Genomic DNA, 20360 nt, shown 5'->3' on the forward strand with positions numbered 1-20360 from the left:
AGAACGAACCTCTGCAAGTCGACCTATCCTGGACTCGCGCGCAGACCTGAGCAGCGCCGGGACTTTCGATCGTGCCGCTTGCTCCGACCATCAATCACCGTGAAATCAATTCCTATAAACACGTAGGGGGTTCTAACACAACAAACCTCACATCAAACCGTGGCCCGAGTGAAGAGAACAAACTCTTTTTCCCGGAACTCTAAACCTGCGCGATCTGTGCACCAGATCTTGAATGCCACGGCTACAGCCCATTCCAGCCCCAAACTCCAGCAACGCTTAACCCTAGGAAACTTAAGACACGTCTCCAACCATAGGTAAGCAGCCGATACCAACCCCATGCATAAAAAACGTGGGTATGCAACAAGTAATCCAAGCAAAACTTGAGTTATTCACATTCTAACCAACTAGTCTTCATGAAATTCAAAGGTACCAGAAAAGAGTTGATGCTTTCAGAATATAAACATGATACATAGCTTATACCGTGTTAAAGGAGAGAATTAAACATGCCTTGATAATTGTTTGATGAATGATCACGCATTTACGGTTCCGGGACGACGAAAATTCTAAGAAACTTGAGGATCGGCTATGGCTTGAAATATTCTGTCAAAAACGTGAGAATGGAGCCTAAAAAATATGGGGGGGGGGGGGTGTCGGCTGAATGGGTGTGGGGTTTGGGGTAGGTTTAGGTTTTTATTTTATTGTAGATTGTAGATAATATCTTAAAAATATCTCACTAAATTAATATGTAAATATTATACCTTAAATATAAAGTTTTAAACTCCTAAAATATTTAAAAGTCTGATAACACAACCAAAATCCCGAAATATAAAATTAGGAAATTTTTAAATATTAATAAAAGTCATTAAAATGACTTATTTTGGCTAAAAATCAACCTTAAAATAAATACATAACTAAATACTAAATTTTTCTTGACAAAATACCTTAAAATATTATTTTAAGGCTCATAAAACTCATAAAATATTTTTTGCTAAATATTTTGGTATCTCGTCCGTCCACGGTCCCGTCTACGCGATCTAGACAATTAATTCCTTAAAAATCTAAAAATACCATAATTGCGGGTTAAATGCTAAAATAAATTTAAATCATGCATATAATTCACATAATAACACATAAATGTCATTTAACCCAAATATAAAATTTTAAATAATTAATTTCCTTAATTATGCATGCGAATTTACGTATTAAAATTTTTCGAGTGTTACATACCAAGTTAGGGATTAACGTTAAAAACTCAAGAAGGGAGGAGAAAAATCTGTAAACATAATGAAAATAACATATATTAGTTATTTTTATTATTTTTTATATTTTAAATGGTCGGTTCGGTTTTTTCGATTTTTTAAAATTCAAAATCGTAAACCGGACCGAAAAATCGAAGTTATCAAAAATCAAAATCAAAACCGACCGAAAAACCATTTAAACCGAACCAAAAAACCGAAATTTACGGTCTGATCGGTTTTTTCGGTTTGAACCGTTTAATGCACACCCCTACCAGTAGGGTGGTTCGATACGGTATACCGCATACCGTACCGAATACCGCATACCATACCGGAAATTTCGATACCAAAATTTTCGATATCGATACCGTATCGAAATTTCGGTATACCGACATGTCGGTATATCGAAATTTCAGTATGACATAAATCCATACCGATACCTTACCGAATACCGATATTCGATACGGTATCGGTATGATACCGTGTATACCGATTTTTTAAACTATTTTTTTTAAAAAATATCAGTATACACGGTATCATACCGATTTTTTTTCGGTATATCGAAATACTAAAAATTCAAAAATCTCATACCGTTATCGATACCGAAAATTTCGATACTTTTGGTTTTTTTCGGTACGATAAAAGCGACATAACGGCATTTCGATATTTTTTGCCAGCCCTACCTGCCCACCCCGCCCCCGTTGTCATCCTTAGACATGAAGCAAAAGCAATGTGACAATTTGAGAAAGATTTCCTAAATCTTCCGCAAGGAACGTGTAGTCATTTTCTACTTTTAAAATTTGATGATAATTCATGATTTGGATTTGCCCTCACAATATTTTCCCATTAACACAAAACGAAAAGAAAAAAAACAATCACAATTGTTTCGTACAACGAATCGAATAAATCATAAATTTCAATCGCTTCACGACACCAATGACCTATAGTTGAGCAACAAATTAAAACTGAATCATATAAGCAATTATGGTAGACATCGAATCATTTAGGGAAGAATATGATCTTTTCTTTTGGATTATGGATTTGATTTGAGAAAATAATTGACGGATATTGTAAATTTGGGATAATTTCATCCTACGTATTATTCCAATAATGCATTTAAAGGTGGAGATTTATTAATATTTGTTGGATCTACTAAAAAAATTATAGACTCGCATGTATTGATAAATCTAAACTCCTAAATTTGGGTTGAGTCGATGCTTGTATAGTTAAGATCTCATTTACGATTTGTTTGAATTGACACCTATCTTGCATTTCAAATTTACCACAAATCTTAAAAAAAAAATAAAAAAATTTACGACAATTATTATTGAATCTAAGGTGGGTGTATTCAAAGTGAGAGATTTAATTACTTTTATAGAGTCTGGTGGAGTTTAAACGTCAATATATATTTAATCTAGACTTTTATAAACTCTACGAAAATCCAAAGTTATCAAAAATAGACTTCCGTGGAGTTTTTAAAATTCATGTGATATTCAACATTGACTTTTAAAAACTTCATAAAAGTCTAGAAGTATTCAAATTTTCAATGGATTTTTAATGACTCCATAAAAATCATTAAAGTACAAACATAAAAACATAATGTAATGTACAATGCTAAAATGTCAAGATTTGTCTTTGATTCATCCTCAAGATTTGAATGGACTTCTAATTATTCATTTTTTCTCTTTCCTCTTTCAAATAATATTTCTACATATTTCTATGTTTTCTAATTCAAATCACATTTCTATAAACACATTTTTCCTTCAAAATTTATAGGTTTTAGCCGATTTAAAAAATATTTATAAATTGTTGATTAATTAATTGTTATAATTTGAAATTAAAAATTTTAAAAAACGCCAAAAATTTCAATTTTTTGAATTTTGTCTGTTGGAATTTTGGAATTAATTTTTTTATTTTAATGCATAAATTATACAACTAATTTTAATATTAATGGCATTAAATGATACTACAGAAAACTAAATATATTATGATATGTAAATATATTATTTTCGCCATTATACTATAATTTTAAAACTTTTGTGTTTGTTTGTAGATAGCTTTCGATATTTCAACACCGTTCAAGTTATAAAATCTATTAAACATATGTCTATGAAAGTCTGCCAAAAACTATGCAGTAATCCGTAGAATTCTGTTTATAATTCTATGACATTCTATAAAAATCAATAAAAATCTGTCAAATTCCATAAAAGTTTGTCATTTTAAAAGTCACTAAAAGTCATTAAAATTTTGAATTGAATACACTCGTGTAAGTGACATCACGTGTGTTTCGTAAAAAAAAATGAAGAATAAAGTATTTTTATTATATATACTTTAGTTTTTTTTTTTTTTAGGATTTGAGATTATTTTGGTAGAGGTTTTAGTTATCATTTTGGATAACAATGATGAAAATATATTAAATATATATGTAATTCGTTTAGATAATATATGAATTTTTGAATTGTTAAAAGTGGATGAGAGATTTATAAATTTACAAAAATAATTATTAAATAAAATATTATTATTTTTTGATTAATTAATTGACATGTGTACTTCTTTGTGTCAGAAAATCGAACAACTAAAGATCTGAACATTAATATATTAGTATTAGCGTATCTTGATAGCGTGTATATATATAATTTTTTTTTTATATTAGTTGATTTTCATGTTATGTTTAGAAGTCACTCGATGAATTAGATATTCAAAAGTTTAAGCGTGATAACTATTTAATTTTAATATTTTAAAATACAAACAAATATATCGAATGTTATTTTGGTAAATAAGATAAAATCTAATCGACTAAAAAGAAAAGATTGTATAAAATGACTATTCTATCTAATAATTTTGATTTTGCTAGGAATTAAATTATGATATAATCGTAATTTTATCTCAAACTTTACCAATTAATTAAAAATTAGTTACGTAAAAGCTCTCTCAAGCTTCACCAATTAATTAAAAATTATTTACTTAAAGACTCTCTCAAGCTTAACCAATTAATTAAAAATTAGTTATTTAAAATCTCTCGAGCTACTATAATAACATAATAATAAGATATATAGCATAATTAAGGTGATATAATATGCAGTGTTTTAAAAATCCCCGCCTAGGTGGCGTCCTGCCTAAGGGTGCAAACGAAACGAACCTATTCGTGAGCTTTACGAGCCCGTTCGATAAATATTTGATTCGCATTCGAGCTTAACGAACTCGAGCCGAATTCGAACATGTTCGAACTTTTTTTCGAGCCGAGCTCGAGCCAAAATTACTCCGTTCGATAGTTCACAAATAGTTCGTGAGTTATAATATTTAAATAATATAATATAATTATATAATAAATATATATACATTTCGAGCTTATCGAACCATAATATCCGAATAGTTCACGAATATGTTCGAATATTTAGAATCGAACTCGAACTTCATTTCGAGCCGAACTCGAGCCAAAATATTTGAAATTATCGAACTTCGAATCGAGCTCGAACTCGAATATGCTCTTATCGAGCCGAATTTGAGCCTTAAAATTTTAGCATTATTCGGCTCGATTAGGTTTGTTTGCACCCCTAGTTCTGCCGCCTCGATTAGAGGCGCCGCCTAGGCGGCCTGAGCACAGGTGCCTAGGCGGGTTACCCATTAATAATAATAAAAAAAAATGGTAATTTTTTAAAATAATAAAGCAAACTTAAAAAGAAGAAAAACAACCACAAACCCACGATTAAGAGAGATAAGAAACAAAACAAAACAAAAAGTGAAAAAAAAAAACATAAAAAACCCAACGTGAATTTGTTTTCAATCTTCAACCTTCTTGCTAAATCCCCAACTATTGAGTATTGACTATATTAGTATATATATTTTACTATATTATTAAAATTTTAAAAGAATTTTATACAAAAAACTGGAAAAACATAAGATATAAAAATTATTTTTCATAGTAAAACTCATAAATATTTCAAAATTTCAATTTTCTGGGTTAAAAAAAAAACCACTTAGACGGCTAGGCGCTAGGCGGTGGGTTGCCGCACGACTACCGCCTAGCGCTTTTTAGAACATTTATAATATGAATTTGAAATACACTCCTATAACCTATTTTGTTCATCCATAGTCAACAGATCTAAAATCAATGGATTTTTAAAATCATCCATTCAAACACAACACGAGGTGATTGAAGAAATCTTGAAAGTCTACAAATATTGAGATGAGTGAAGAGATGAAAACGAGAAGACAAACAAAGGTGTACTAATGAATAAAATTTTTGACTAAAGATATAAAAAATCACGATTTCTTTTCACCAAAATAATAATAATGTTATGGTTCTAGCTAGTGTTTGTCCCGGGGCAAATAATGTGCATCACATGAATTATTTTGACTATGCCAATGACACTTCCCCTTCATTGTCCTCTTTTAATTTTTTCTTTTTAAAAACCACCAACTTTTGGAAATATTGGTTAAATAATTTCTGAATATGCAGAGCAGTTGGTAAGGTACCCAAGAATTTGCACGTTGAGGGGTAGGCCTTTTCTTCAAGCAAACAACTTGTACCCCACTCCATTCAACGTAACTTTTCACACATATTTTTTTTTTGCATAGTTACGACCCTAAGGTCTTAGGCTACGAACTTCTAGGATAATTGCATTTAGTGGCGTATCCAGAATTTTGAATCAGAAGGGGCAAATTTTAAAAAATTAATACAACACAACGTATAATAAATATCATATATTAACTTCATATGTTTCTAGATATTTCATAATTTGAAAATGTTGAATACTAGCTCATTATCAACTGTCTTAAATACACATCGATCAATATGTTGTATCAAACAATAATTTAACAATACATCTTCTATCAAAATTTTATTTTAAGATTTTTTATTGCTGAAAATACTATATCTATATATTTATACGGATATTAATAATGCTAAATTTAAAATTATATCTATATATCAAATGATATAATTGATGTTTATTTGATTAAATTATTAATTTACAAGAATACTCTCTAATTCCTGCAACTTTACACGAATAATTGTTATTTCGCATACCAAAAATCAAGTTATCAAATTATTTATAAGATGTATTAACTTCATTAGAGATAAAACTGAGCAAACCGAAGCAATTTTTGTTTAACACATTCAAGCCAAAGGGTTTTTCATTTTTTTAAAATAAATATAAGACAATACAAATCATAATGCCAAATTTATTATAGCCTATAAATAAATTTATTTTAATCTAATTTTATTCATCAAAGATCATCTTAGTCAATGAATAAATAAATTAATATTTTATAGATATACCATATACATAATACTAAGTTATTTTTTAAAAAAAATCTAGGAGGTGGTTTCTCAATTAAATTTGTATTTAAAAGAGAGATCATGTATATTGTATTAAATATTTTTAAAATTTCAGGAGGGACGGTCGCACCCTTTCGGGATCATGTAGCTATGCCACTGATTGCACTCAATCATCTCAAATTATTGGATTACGTGTGGAATCCAATTTAATAATTTCAAAATTATCATTATATAAAAAAATTCATTTATTTATTTTTATATTTTTGAGTAGAAAGAAAGACATTCATTCATTTCGTGAGTGTGATGAGATAGCTGCAGGCAAGTGATGTTATATCATCAAAATTGTTTACATTTGTAGTACTTTAGGCTTTTCAGCACATGGTGTGGACAGTGGACAAGTCCTCAAATACTCAAATTGTGTTCCAATTCAGAGTATTTACAGAAGCGAAAAGTGCTTGCAGCAAGGGGGAAAAGGAAATTAAGGGGTTATTACATATTAGCCATGTTATTCTGGAAAAAAAAAATAGATTGAAATAATTAATTTGATTTTTTTTTCCCACGTCTTGCATTTACATTCATGGAGAGCAATAATTATATACTAGTAATCCACGCATAATAAAATCCGCGTACATAAATAGTTTATATTATATCTAAAAATAATGAACATTTTTTTGTATTTTTAAATTGATAAATAAAATTGAAATATGGTAGTTATAAGTATTAAGATATATTTTTGTTCATACATTAATTTGACCAAAATGATTATTCTAAAGAATTTATATATTATTATATTATATTATTATATAGATTTACATATGTAAAACCAGTTTTGTCGAGAGAGGGTAGAGAGTCAGATATCATAAATGTTAAACAAGAACGAATTCAAAAATTTTTGTTATGGATAAATTTAAATATAATAAAAAATAAATAATATATTTTTTAATTTCATATATTTAACTTACAATATTATTTTCAACTTCAAATTTCTTAAATAGTTAATAATAACTACATTCAACAAGTTACGAAATATACCGATTTCAATATAAGTAATTACTTTATAATTGAACTGCACAATTAACATCAGTAAGATCACATATCTTATAATTTTTTTTATAAAAAGTTATGGGTTAATTGTTTCTGTTTCCATTCAAACTTGAGCTCAAAGATTTTGGAGGCAACAATGGCACTCTAACTAAGAATTGTTCGGACATCACCAACCTTCCTCTTCCTCCATTAATAGTCAGAGTGGCGGAGCCACATATAGGTTCACTCAGGCTTTGGCTCGGGTGGCCCGAAATTTTTTTAAAATTATATATATATTGATCTTGAAAAAATTTTAGATTAATTTGATAGAGGAGAGAAACCTCTCCTACCCTACTCTATATGCATTCTCCGTCCACGCATTTTTTATTTTAGAGAATGCTACAGTGATCCTCATTCCTCCATATACATATAAAACACAATTTTAGAGAATGTCATTAATTACAAAAATGTCATTTTCGAAAATTACAAAATGGTTATTTTTATTTTTTTAAAATTTTTTTGATCCATTTCATTTTTCTAAATTTTTTAAAATTAATTTTATTGTTTGATTTTTTAAATTTATTTTTAATTTATTTGAAGCTTTTTTTTTATTTTATTCATTATTAATATATTATACAATTTATTTTAAGCTTATCGAATTAATTCAGTTGAATTTTATATTATATAATTATTTAATTACATATGAGTGGTGTGTGTTTGTGAAGAAAAAATAATAGAAAAATAGAATATTGGTAATATTTAAAGGATATGTTTTGGAGAATAAAAATTAATGATCTCAATTTTGAAAAATAGACGATGAAAAATAGAGGATATAGATTGTAGATGACCTTATATAAAGTGAGAAATTTTGTTCGTGTGATACAAATTATTGGATGTATAAATACATACGTGTGTGGGCTCTATAGTATATCATATAATTGAGATTCGACCCATTTATGTTAAGAGCTTAGCACTAACATTGCTAACCCATTTTTCCTTGTTTCAACGTTACCATGAAAAATTGAGTGTGTATCTAAAACACAATGAATTAATTTCACTTGAAAAAAGTTTAAATTAGTTGGGTTAGTGGTAGTGGGGTCCCACAAAATTTTAGCTTTAATATTGTATATCAGATACTGTCTTGTAAAGAAGAGACTGAGTTTCATGGTACAAATGAAGCGTGTGCGACAAATGTGACTGTTGAAGTAATTGACACACGTACAAATTGGTGTGTATATATTGAGTGGTGAATTTGTGAGTAAGTTTTGGGAGTGTGGAGATGGCGGAGTTCAAGCATTTGGTGCTGGTGAAGTTCAAAGAAGAGGTGGTGGTGGAAGATGTTAGTTATCAAAGAAATGGAGAAGCTTGTTTCTGAGATGGACATTGTCAAGTCCTTTGTGTGGCAAGTTTAATTTATTTGGTTCCCTTTTCATGACTAGCAAATTCATTTTTGCCTTCTTTAATTGTTTTTTGATTTGATTTCATGTGTAGGGGACGAGACGTGGAGAGCCTGGAAATGCTGAGACAAGGATTCACGCATGCTTTCTTGATGACATTTGAGAAGAAGGATGATTTCATTGCGTTTGCTAGCCACCCCAATCACGTCCATTTCTCCACCAAATTCTCCGCCGTGATCGACAAGGCGGTGCTGCTTGATTTCCCGGTTATTACGGTCAAATCTCCTGCCTAGCCTAGCCTAGCCTAGCTCATCATCATCATCATCATCATCATCAACAACGTTATATTAATCTTGTTGGACTTGGATCGGACTACTATATATATATATATATATGATGTCAAGTGTGTTTTGGAGTGATTTTGTGGATGCGTACGTTTGTTTTTGCTTTAGTGTAATAAATTAATGTGTGTTTTTTTTTAATATAACCGGATTCGCATTTGCCAATAGAAGTTACATTTTCCCACGCGTGCATTTCTGATATGAGATGAATATAATGTTGTAGGTTGTCATTGTCAAATGGGAAAATGAACTTTTTTCTTTCTTTCGCTCTTTTTTTTTTCTCCCAACCATTGCATTGTTTCTAAGAATAGGATCTGAAATAGAGGTACACAGAAAGACGAATGATGTAGAGAAGAAACTGGCAAGTGTTGATAAACGAGTTAGAAAAGAGATTAATTCATGCCTAGCTCTGATTGGAATATTTTCACACACATTACTACATCAAAATCGATTATATTAATGCGCTTCTTGAGCTAATTTGACCAGTCAGTCTTGTTGGAGAAACTGCATTTTGTAGTACAAACGCTTGATTTCAGCTTGGATTTTTCGTCGAGTGATCCGGCGCTCGACGCTTGCCACCAAATATGAATTTCAGGCTTTTTGTTCAGCCTAGCTCGGATCTGAGATTTTTTTAGGTTTAAAACGAGCACCAAAAAAAATGTCCTTAAAAACTTAATGAAACGGGATCACAAAAATTGTGCAGCCAAGTACGTGTCGGAAGATTGTCTGAAACGTATTGATAGGCAGAAAAATCGAACGATAACGACTTGATCATCGTAAAATAGTGGAAGATTTATTTTTTGGTGGGAACTCACGGGAGAGGTGTTTCGGATTGTATATCGATTCTTATTGAATATTTATGAATAAGATTAAAAATAAATAAATAAATAGATAGTGGGATTCAAGTTTTGGTCATGAGCGACTGTCCATTAATAATCATTAATATATATGAGATAGATCATAGCTAGATCACGATTTAGCTATTTTTTTTAATTTTATTTTGATGCCCAAAATTTGAGGGCCCAAGACGCTTGCCTCATATTTATGTTAAATCCAAACTATTAAGACAATCATTTTGGATACAGAAGCTCTCCCCTTAAGCTTGATCGATCCTGGATTTCGAATTTTGTTCGTCATTACAACCACAATTTGTCAATGACAGTCCCAAATAATCACCACTATTCGTATAGAATCTCTTATGATCATTAAACCCCAGTATCTACATCCACTCTATACTGCTCAATATGTGATTTTATCCATCTATATATTAAGCATGTCACCATCTGAAATATTAATAGCATCTGAACGAGCTTGACATGAGCCGAAGTGAAGTAACATTAATGGGTTGATAAAAACTTTGAATTTTAAGCCCCTAAAAGGTGTTTGAGTTTGTGGAGAAGGTATGCTCTTGACAATTGGTCAAGAGTTCGATTCTTTATGTCAGCACTTTCTCGGACGAGCATATCGCTCGCTTCATGCGGATTACTTGTTCAGCGTAGTTTGCGTGTTATTGTGTTAGTCCAAAAGTTTATCTAGTGCGCAACGAAAAGTAACAATTGCAGGTTTTCACATCATTAACACAATTTTTTTTCTTCCATATTTAGTAACGGGCAAACATCTCTAACAATAATAATAATAATAATAATAATAATAATAATTTAAGCCTTGTGTCAAAAAATCTACTATATATATTTCCTCTACTATGGCCCCAAATCTATTAATTATCTTTATTACAAAAAAAAATATCTATGCTCATTTCTCAGAGATTTCCTTAGGTTTTGCATACTCTGCAAGGTATTTGTAACATGGATTGTAGAACCAAAATCAATCCACCAAGTGTTATAAATCATATCAACCATATTAGATTCATAACAGACAAATGAGATTGGAATACCTTTCGTCTCAAGCCATTTCTGGAATTTAGAGCAATCCTTCCTCATGTGCCCTTTCTTTTTACAGAAAAAACACTTGGATGCCTTTTTGATTCCACCTTGGGGCGGTATTTTACCTTTCTCTTTCTTATTGGCCTGAATCTGATTCTTTCCTTTTGTCGTGAGTAGTGCACTCTCACCCGATTCCATTAACAATCTCCCTTCTTCTTGAACACACATGGTCATAAGTTCATTAATTGACCATTTATCTTTATGTGTGTTATAAGAAATTTTGAAAGGACCGTATTGTTGTGGAAGGGTATTCAGAATGTAATGCACCAAGAAAGTTTCAGATATATCCACCTCAAGCATCCTCAAACGAGCCGTTATATCCCGCATTTTCATGATGTGCTCGCGTACACCTCTCACATTGGTGAGCCTTAATGAAGAGAACTCCATAATCAAGGTGCTGGCAAGTGCCTTATCTGAAGACTGAAACTGTTCATCAATAGCCTTCAGTAAGTTTTTGACATTATTATGCTGATCGACAGAACCACGCATACCAGCAGAGATCTTGGTCTTTATGAACATTACGCATAGGGATGTAAATGAGACGAACTGTTCGGGTCTCGGCTCGTTAAAAGCTCTTTCGAGCTCGTTTAATGAGGCTCGTTAAGGCAAACGAACCAAGCTCGAGCTTTACAATATTCGGCTCGTTAGCTCGTGAACATGCTCGTTAACAGGCTCGTTAACAAGCTCGTAAGTCATCTCTTAGACGAAAAAATAATATTATTGATATTTAATTTATAAATTTACACTTTACTTATGAAAAATATTGAAAAATCTATAAAAATTAATTTATTAGAATAAATTACAAATTTGAATAATTATATTATATTCTTTTTAAATATATAATTTAGTTTTTAATTAATTTAATGAATATTTAAATTTATAGTTTAAATATATTAAGCTCGTTTAGGCTCGATAAAAGCTCGAATAAGCTCGTGAGCCATGAATATATTCGTTAAATAAGCTCGGGCTCGGCTCGTTTATAAATGAACCGAGCTTAAACATTCAAAAGCTCGGCTTGGCTCGGCTCATTTACATCCCTAATTACGCAGAGTCGATTAGATCGTTCACACTTTTCATAAAGATCAACATCATCCGGAATGTTGTTTTCAGTAATAGCAGATGGTTCGTCTTTCCGAATAGTATAATCAATATCCATCCACCCCAATTGAAGAAGAATTCTTTCCTTCCATATTTTATAATTATCGCCCTTTAATTCGGGAATATCACATTTCATATCAGAAAAATTCGCAGGTTGCATAACTGCATAAAAAATATATATGCTTTTAACTTTAAAATTTTTGAGGTAAATATCATGTTTAAAAAACATGTCATAAAAAATCTAGCCACATAAAACTTGCCTGTGGGCTAAAGTTTTAATTCAATAAGATTTTTCCTGTAACTTTTTAATAAAACTATCAAAAATAATTTTTCTTAACTCCTGTGGGTAAATCAAGAAAAATATAATTTTGATATTTTATTCTAATTAATCACATAAATATAATAAATATTCCTGTGGGATAAAATTCATCAGATTTATGTAATTAATTACAATTTATGTCCATTATGTGATCCAAAACAGCTTAATGCATAATTTTATATAATTAAGGGTACTGTGGCTAAACCTTAACTATTTAAAATCATAAGATTCACCGGACAACAATTTTGGCTTCACTTAATTTTAAATTATCATTTAGTAACACAATCGACACTTTCCAAGAGTGCTCCCAGTTGATAGGTAGGGCGAGGCCTCTTTAAAAACCTATCTTTTAAACAGAGCAACGTTCATCAGGGAGACCAGTCGTAAGTTAAGACAGTTTAAATCGGTTTATAAAAAACTCCCTTTAGATCATATTTTTTAATGTCACCTCATAATTAATTATTCAACTTCACAATGTGAATCCAAAATTTTGCATCAAAAAATTTATTATTCACATTTTTAACTTAATTGTTCATATAAATTATAAATAACATAATAATAATTTAATATAAACATAATGTGAATATGACTAATATTTTCCAATATAGTTGCATTTAAAGACTAGAATATAAATGTCAAACATAAAATTAAATTTGCATGTTAATCAAATAAATAAATATCCATAATATTTGACATAATATATAACATGCAAAATTAATTCTTAAACATGTATTGGAAATACATAACTTTAAATTTGAAAATTATTTTCAAATTTAACCGATTTAATGATTATTATAAGAAATAATGACAAATATTAACCGACAACTTTTCGAGCGTGGTTTTCCTTTATGGACTTCCACATGAATGTTCAAAGTCCGACACTTATTTAATTAAAGAATTGGTACAACACGACAACACGAACACGTGAAGGTTGTCTACTTAGTGCATATATATATTAAAAAATTCACATGCACTTGTGGACCTAATTAATCCAACGTGATGCACTTCCATAATTAAATTCCTCATTTGCACTCATCTTCAACCTCTCCATTTTCACTTCAGAAACTTTTACAAAAACCTTCTCCTTCGAAGAAAAATCCAGACAAAAATTTTCAAAATTTTCTTTTCAAGTTTACCAAAACTTTTCTGTACATTTTTTATTCTCAGGCATATCAAAAAGTTGAGAATCAAACCGAAGGTACTACCGAAGTTACTACCGAAGGTTTCGAAAGATTCCAGCAAAATGAAGAAAATATATCCAAGGCAGAGGTATCATGGCTCTGATACTAAATGTTAGAGATTTTTTCAATATCATGTTTATACAATTATAAGAACATGATAAATAATATGCGAAAGCAAGATCGAGCATTACCTCGGGCCATTGAATACTCCGTAAGTGTGCTGCTTTTCATCCTCCAATTGAAGTTTTTTAAACACTTTAACTCTCTCGTAGATGGTGTATTTGTGTTATTATGAGTTTTGTCGGTATTTATAGGCACACTCATACCATCAATGAGTGGTAATGGGAGCACGGCGTGTTTCATGACATTATAAGTTTCACGCCACAACGTCGTTTCATGCTATTGCATGTTTCACGCCAATGCACAGTTTTTCAAAGATGACAGCATCGGTTGTCATCGCTTCCGTCATCATAATATGTGCCATAATTTTCTTACATATTAATGAGAATCGCTTGCTTAATATTTAATGATTTAATAACGAGAAAAGATAATATATTTAAGAGAGAAAGTTAACATCTTAAATTAAGGCATGACAAATAAGGTGATCCTGTATTTAGGAGACGGTGTGGAGCAAACCTAATAAGTTGGGGTTTTTTTTTTTTTGAACCACTAATAAGTTTGGGTTTTAAAAAGCGATGTTTGCATAGCATTTTAAGACAAGATCCTTGTCCACGGTGGTCTTACGAAAACGTTACTGCCGAAAAGCACTAGATGAAATAAGGCTTCCGTTTTTTTATTTTATTTTTTATTTTTAAAATGAAACGATCCTATAAAACCAACTCAAAATTAAAAAAAAATTTAATTGAGTTGATAGGATTGTATAAATAAACAATGTTGTGATTATTAAAATATTTGAGTAGGATGTAAAATAATAGCGTTGAATAATATATAATGTGTTGAATTGGTTTAACCGATTAAAATTTGCGATATCGAGTGATTTGATAAATAATGAACGTACAAAATTTGAATCCAAGATTTGATTTGGATTGTATTCAAAATCATATCAAGCCGACCAATCACAACTTAAACGTAACGAGATTGATTAGTGAGTTCTCAAGTGGAATGAGTTGCCGGCCCTCCATCATATTCAATATCTGGTCCAGTTTTCTTTCATGGACCATCCATTGATCGATCCACGACCCATCAGGGCCCAGATTTCGTGTATGAATTTCACTTTCGTTCCAGTTCGTTAACCACGTCAAAATCGATATAATGTTAATGTATACGGTGTGGTTAGTTTCTGAACCCAAACATAAATATATGTTCAGTTTTTTGTCAGAATTTTTTTTTTTTAACTTCTTGGGCACACATGTTTTTTTTTCGGATGAAATTCGATACAAAACGTTGAAAATATGATACGAATACATGATATTTGAGTATCAACTGTTTTAAATCTGGTACAAATATATGATTTTTGAGTACTCAAATATGTAAACAAATATTGATATTAATGACACATTTGTCTTTTTGGATGAAAATCGGTACAAAATATCTTAAATACGGTACTAATATATGATATTTGAGTATCAAATGTGTTAGATCTGATACTAATATATGATCTTTGAGTACTAAGAAAATATTGATATTAATGACACATTTATCTTATTTGGATGGAAATCATACAAAACATTAAAAATATGATACTAATATATGATTTTTGAGTACCAAATGTGTTATATCTGGTACAAATATATGATTTTTGAGTATTCAAACATATGTTGCAAGTTCATATTAATAAAGATGTTCAGGTTTTAAACTCAAAATCTTTTTTTTATATCCGATCTTGAACAATTAGTGATTAAATATCTTGTATTCGTACCATATTTTCAATGTTTTGTATCATCTAAAAAAAATATGTGGGCCCAGAGAGTTTGAACAATTTTTTTTTTTGACGGGGAACTGAGTATGTAATTATCAAATTATGTTTGAGTACAGAGAGACTGAACACTGAATATTTTTAATAAACGAACTTGGTCAAAGTAGTGTTTTTGAAATCTAACCTTCCCCAAGTGTATTTGGAACACTAGAAAATTTTGTTAAAAGGTTGTACTCAAAATTCTGAAGAAACTTTTACTTCAACAGCAACTAGTCGAGGCGAAAGAATCTCTCTATCCGCAAGACGAAATTGCCCGTTAACAGTACTCAATGTTGGCGGCAATCGTCCCTAAGATACAACGACTAACGATCGTGATATAGCAGCACTACAAATATCACGAACTTCAGCGAACGAAAATAAGTTTCAACTTTTCTTTGAGAAAGTGGGTGAGTGAGGGATTTTCAGAAATCAAAAATCTGATATATACGTTATCGAATGTTTCTGTATTTATTTTCTGTGTTCTAACCAACGTATATATAGTCTTATACACGAAACAACACGTTTGAAGGCGTAAGGATGCAACCCATGACAGAAAAAGCCCAGAAAGAGTCGTGACTTTTCAGTGCACAGAAGGCGCGCTCGGGCGGTAATATTCTATCGCTCGAGCGGCAAAATTTTAGCCAACCTTCTTTCTCGCACTTTTGGCGTCGCGCACGGGCGGTAATATTTTACCGCTCGGGCGCAAGCCACTTTGAACGATGCGCTCGGACGATAATTTATTACCGCTCGGGCGCCCAACTTCTGCCAAGTTTTTGTCCCGCATGTGAGGTGCTGCGCTCGAGCGGTAATAATTTACCGCTCGGGCGCACTCAATAAAATAATAAAATATTATTTTAAATAAATTTTATCCAAAAAAAATAATCGGATCAGAAGACCTCGCCTTGCGCTGGTCGGCCGCGCGCGTGTGTTTGTTGCATCGATTAGCGTCTTGCTCCTTTACAAAACATCTGGTGCCCTAAGAGCTAAATCCCATAATCCAAAGTTGGATTATATAAGGTGAACAATACATTGAACATGTTCCAATGTGGGACAAACCAAAACAAGTTTTTCCTCAAATTTATTCACCAAATTTCAAATTTGTTTCAACACAATTCAAATAAGCATTTCAAGCCCATTTCAATTATAATTCATTCAATAATTTTTTCAAAATTCCCCCACATGAATAAATTTCACGTAAATTAGCATTCTTACTAAAAAGTCATTTTGAGTCATTGTTACATCAGGATAGGCAGCTTGTGACTTTGAACCTACCGTAGTAAAATACTATCGGATTTACTAGTTGCATAGTGACGCGATGTCTTGAACTAGTCAACCGTTTTTGTAAACCAAGACAATAGTACTTACATAACAATACTCTAACATATTTTGTTCTCACGTTGTGTTCATTTCGGCCCTGGACCATATCTTAGATTCATAAGTGTTGCAATCAAAGCAGCCAATACTTTGCACTTATATAGGTGATCTTTTATCAAGAGTATCATGCGTTACTCCACCTCATAGGTATAGGAATCATTAAAAGATAGCTTAACCTCACCACATTTTACAGGTCATTTATACTTGGATTTTTCAGGAATGAGTGAGTAATTATTTCAAGTACTCAAACTAACATTTATAACTTAGTTGTCCCATTGAACCAAGGATTTGAGATCTCCAATTCTCAAGATTGGGTTACCGCTATAAATATTTTTATTTGTGGATTTTAAACCCATTCCTCCAAGTAGTTTGTACATTTGATCTCCATTTATAATTTTTGTAAGAGGATCCGCAAGGTTTTCCTTTGACTTCACATAGTCAACCGAAATAACCCCATTCGAGATTAGTTATCTTATGGTATTATGTCTCCGACGAATATGTCGAGATTTACCATTGTACATACTACTTTGTGCTTTTCCAATTGCTGACTGACTGTCACAATGAATCGTAATGGAAGATACCGGTTTATTCCAACATGTAATATCTTCGAGAAAGTTTCAAAGTCACTCGGCTTCTTCTCCAGCTTTATCTAGAGCAATAAACTCGAACTCCATAGTCGACCGAGCTATACAAATTTGTTTAGAGGATCTCCATGACACCGTTCCTCGACCGATCGTGACTTTTCAGTGCACAAAAGGCGCGCTCGGGCGGTAATATTCTACCGCTCGAGCGGCCAACTTTTATCCAATCTTCTTTCTCGCACTTTTGGCGTCGCGCGCGGGCGGTAATATTTTACCGCTCGGGTGCAAGCCACTTTGAACGATGCGCTCGGCGGTAATTTATTACCGCTTGGGCGCCCAACTTCTGCCAAGTTTCTGTCCCGCATGTGAGGTGCTCCGCTCGAGCGGTAATAATTTACCGCTCGGGCGCACTCAATAAAATAATAAAATGTTATTTTAAATAAATTTTATCCAAAAAGAATAATTTATCAGAAGACCTCGCCTCGCCGCACCGCGCCAAGCGGGCCGGCCACGCGTGTGTGTTTGTTGCATCGATTAGCGTCTTGCCCCTTTACAAAACATCCGGTGCCCTAAGGGCCCAATCTCATAATCCAAAGTGGATTATATAAGGTGAACAATACATTGAACATGTTCCAATGTGAGACAAACCAAAACAAGTTTTCTCTCCAATTTATTCACCAAATTTCAAATTTGTTTCAACACAATTCAAATAAGCCTTTCAATTTCATTTCAATTATAATTCACTAGCAACCGATGTACACACTATGCGTGTACATAAATAATTTAATGTCTAATTAAAATTATAATAAATATGAAATTTTAATAATTTGCAAATAATATGTCGATATTAAAGAAATACAATGAAATTGATTGGAATGAATCCTTAATTTTAGCAAGACTTAAATAGTGGGTAATGAAATTGATTGAAATGAATCCTTAATTTTAGTAAGACATAAATAGTGGGTGGTTTTTTATAGTAGGAGTGAGAAATGTAACTATATTTTAATCATTTTATCCAATACTCTATATGAAGTACAATGCATGTTTTGGAGTTAAATTTATAAATTTATGTTGGTGTCATCAAACACACCAAAATTAGTTTTAAATGAGTTTCAGCTTTTATATAATAGTATAGATTCAATAATTTTTCCAACAAATTTTAGTTTTTTTTTTAAAAAAGGTTTGATTAAAGTCATATTGCTAACTATCACGAATATTATCTCTCCCGTTTACTTTTAAAATTTAAATGAATTGTTTTAAGAAATGCAATACTTCCTTATGCAAGACTCATCGCCGGTACAAATTATATGAAAATCATAAACAACCAGTGTTTCATGTTTGATCTTGAGGACTGCGGGGAGCTAACTAGCAACAGAACCAAGATTTTCGTGTAAGCGAAATGCCCGGAATTTATTCAGCACGAAAAACACAAGGCCGGGGCCGGGAATAGCTAGAAATCAAAGTTTACACAAAAAAAATATACATGATTGTATATATAATAATAACAGAGTAGTCTAGCTAGTTTGAAGCCTTGTAGACAATTAGAAGTGTATGGCTGTCAAGATTAGGACAGATTCACATTAAAAAAACACAAGAATAATGGGGTTATATCTGTTTACTGTCTTGAAAAGAACCAGTTGCATTTCCGGAAGAGGCTTCCAGTTCAAAATTCAAAAGGGACCCGTGACTTGTGGTCCAAAGTTATTGCAGATAGGAATGTTCCATCTGTCAACCCCTTTCAAATTTATTTTCATTATGCTAATTTGTGGCAATCATACCCCCTTCTGCCACTCACCAGTTTTTCTGTACTTTCAAGCCCCAGTACTACTCAATTCAACCATTTTTATAGTTAATATCAATATATATCAATGTGCTTTCAGTTATTCTCCGTCACTGTGCAATGGTCGAGTTCAAACTTCAAACTACCCCAAAGTGCTACCTTAACCTTAACCTTAACCTTAAATCTAATTACGCATGTTTCGTCACATCAGCACAGCAGTATCAACATTGATATTAGTCATGAGTTGAGATATTGACTCATAGATACACCGTTGAGGTACGTGTGAGATCGAAATATTGAACAATAAATAAACTAAGGTAGTGTTTTGTAAAGCTTTTAGAAAGCACTTCTCAGCTTTTTCTTAACAAAATTTTAAAAATTGTTAAAAAAAAGCTGAGAAGTATTCTTTAAAAGCTCTAAAAAACACTACCTAACAAAATCGATAAACAATGTCGTTTTATTGAGATTCTGCACTTCGATTTGTTTTGGTCTTTAAATTCACCTTCATGGCAAGTTTTATCGACGACCCAATTATCAGTCGTCCCTAACAAGTAGAAATTCAAACACAACTATGTGCTACTTCATAATTTTAATTAAATAAAAAGAATCATTTACATGAATTATGCACCTAAGTACGTAATAGAAGAGAATAAACATTCACAAACACGACACATATCAATCACATTAATTGATGCCTATCTGCTAAATCTTCAATTTTATTTCAGTAAAAATACGTTTCATCACAAAATATATATCTTCGGGGGATATGGAATTCCATATGATTTATCAATGAATTCATAATGAATTTCATATCCACCTTTTTCATTAAACTTCTAACCAGCTAATCTGAAACATATATATATTATGGAAGCATTAATTCACATGTTATTAG

General features: G+C 31.5%; 1 pseudogene; it reads left to right on the forward strand.

The window, feature by feature from the left end:
• Positions 1-8691: 8691 nt before the first annotated feature.
• On the forward strand, positions 8692-9505 carry LOC140885016 (stress-response A/B barrel domain-containing protein At5g22580-like; annotated as a pseudogene).
• The last annotated feature ends 10855 nt before the right edge of the window (positions 9506-20360 follow it).

Source organism: Henckelia pumila, chromosome 2, assembly GCF_033568475.1.
Source record: "Henckelia pumila isolate YLH828 chromosome 2, ASM3356847v2, whole genome shotgun sequence".
NCBI classification, from domain to species: domain Eukaryota; kingdom Viridiplantae; phylum Streptophyta; class Magnoliopsida; order Lamiales; family Gesneriaceae; genus Henckelia; species Henckelia pumila.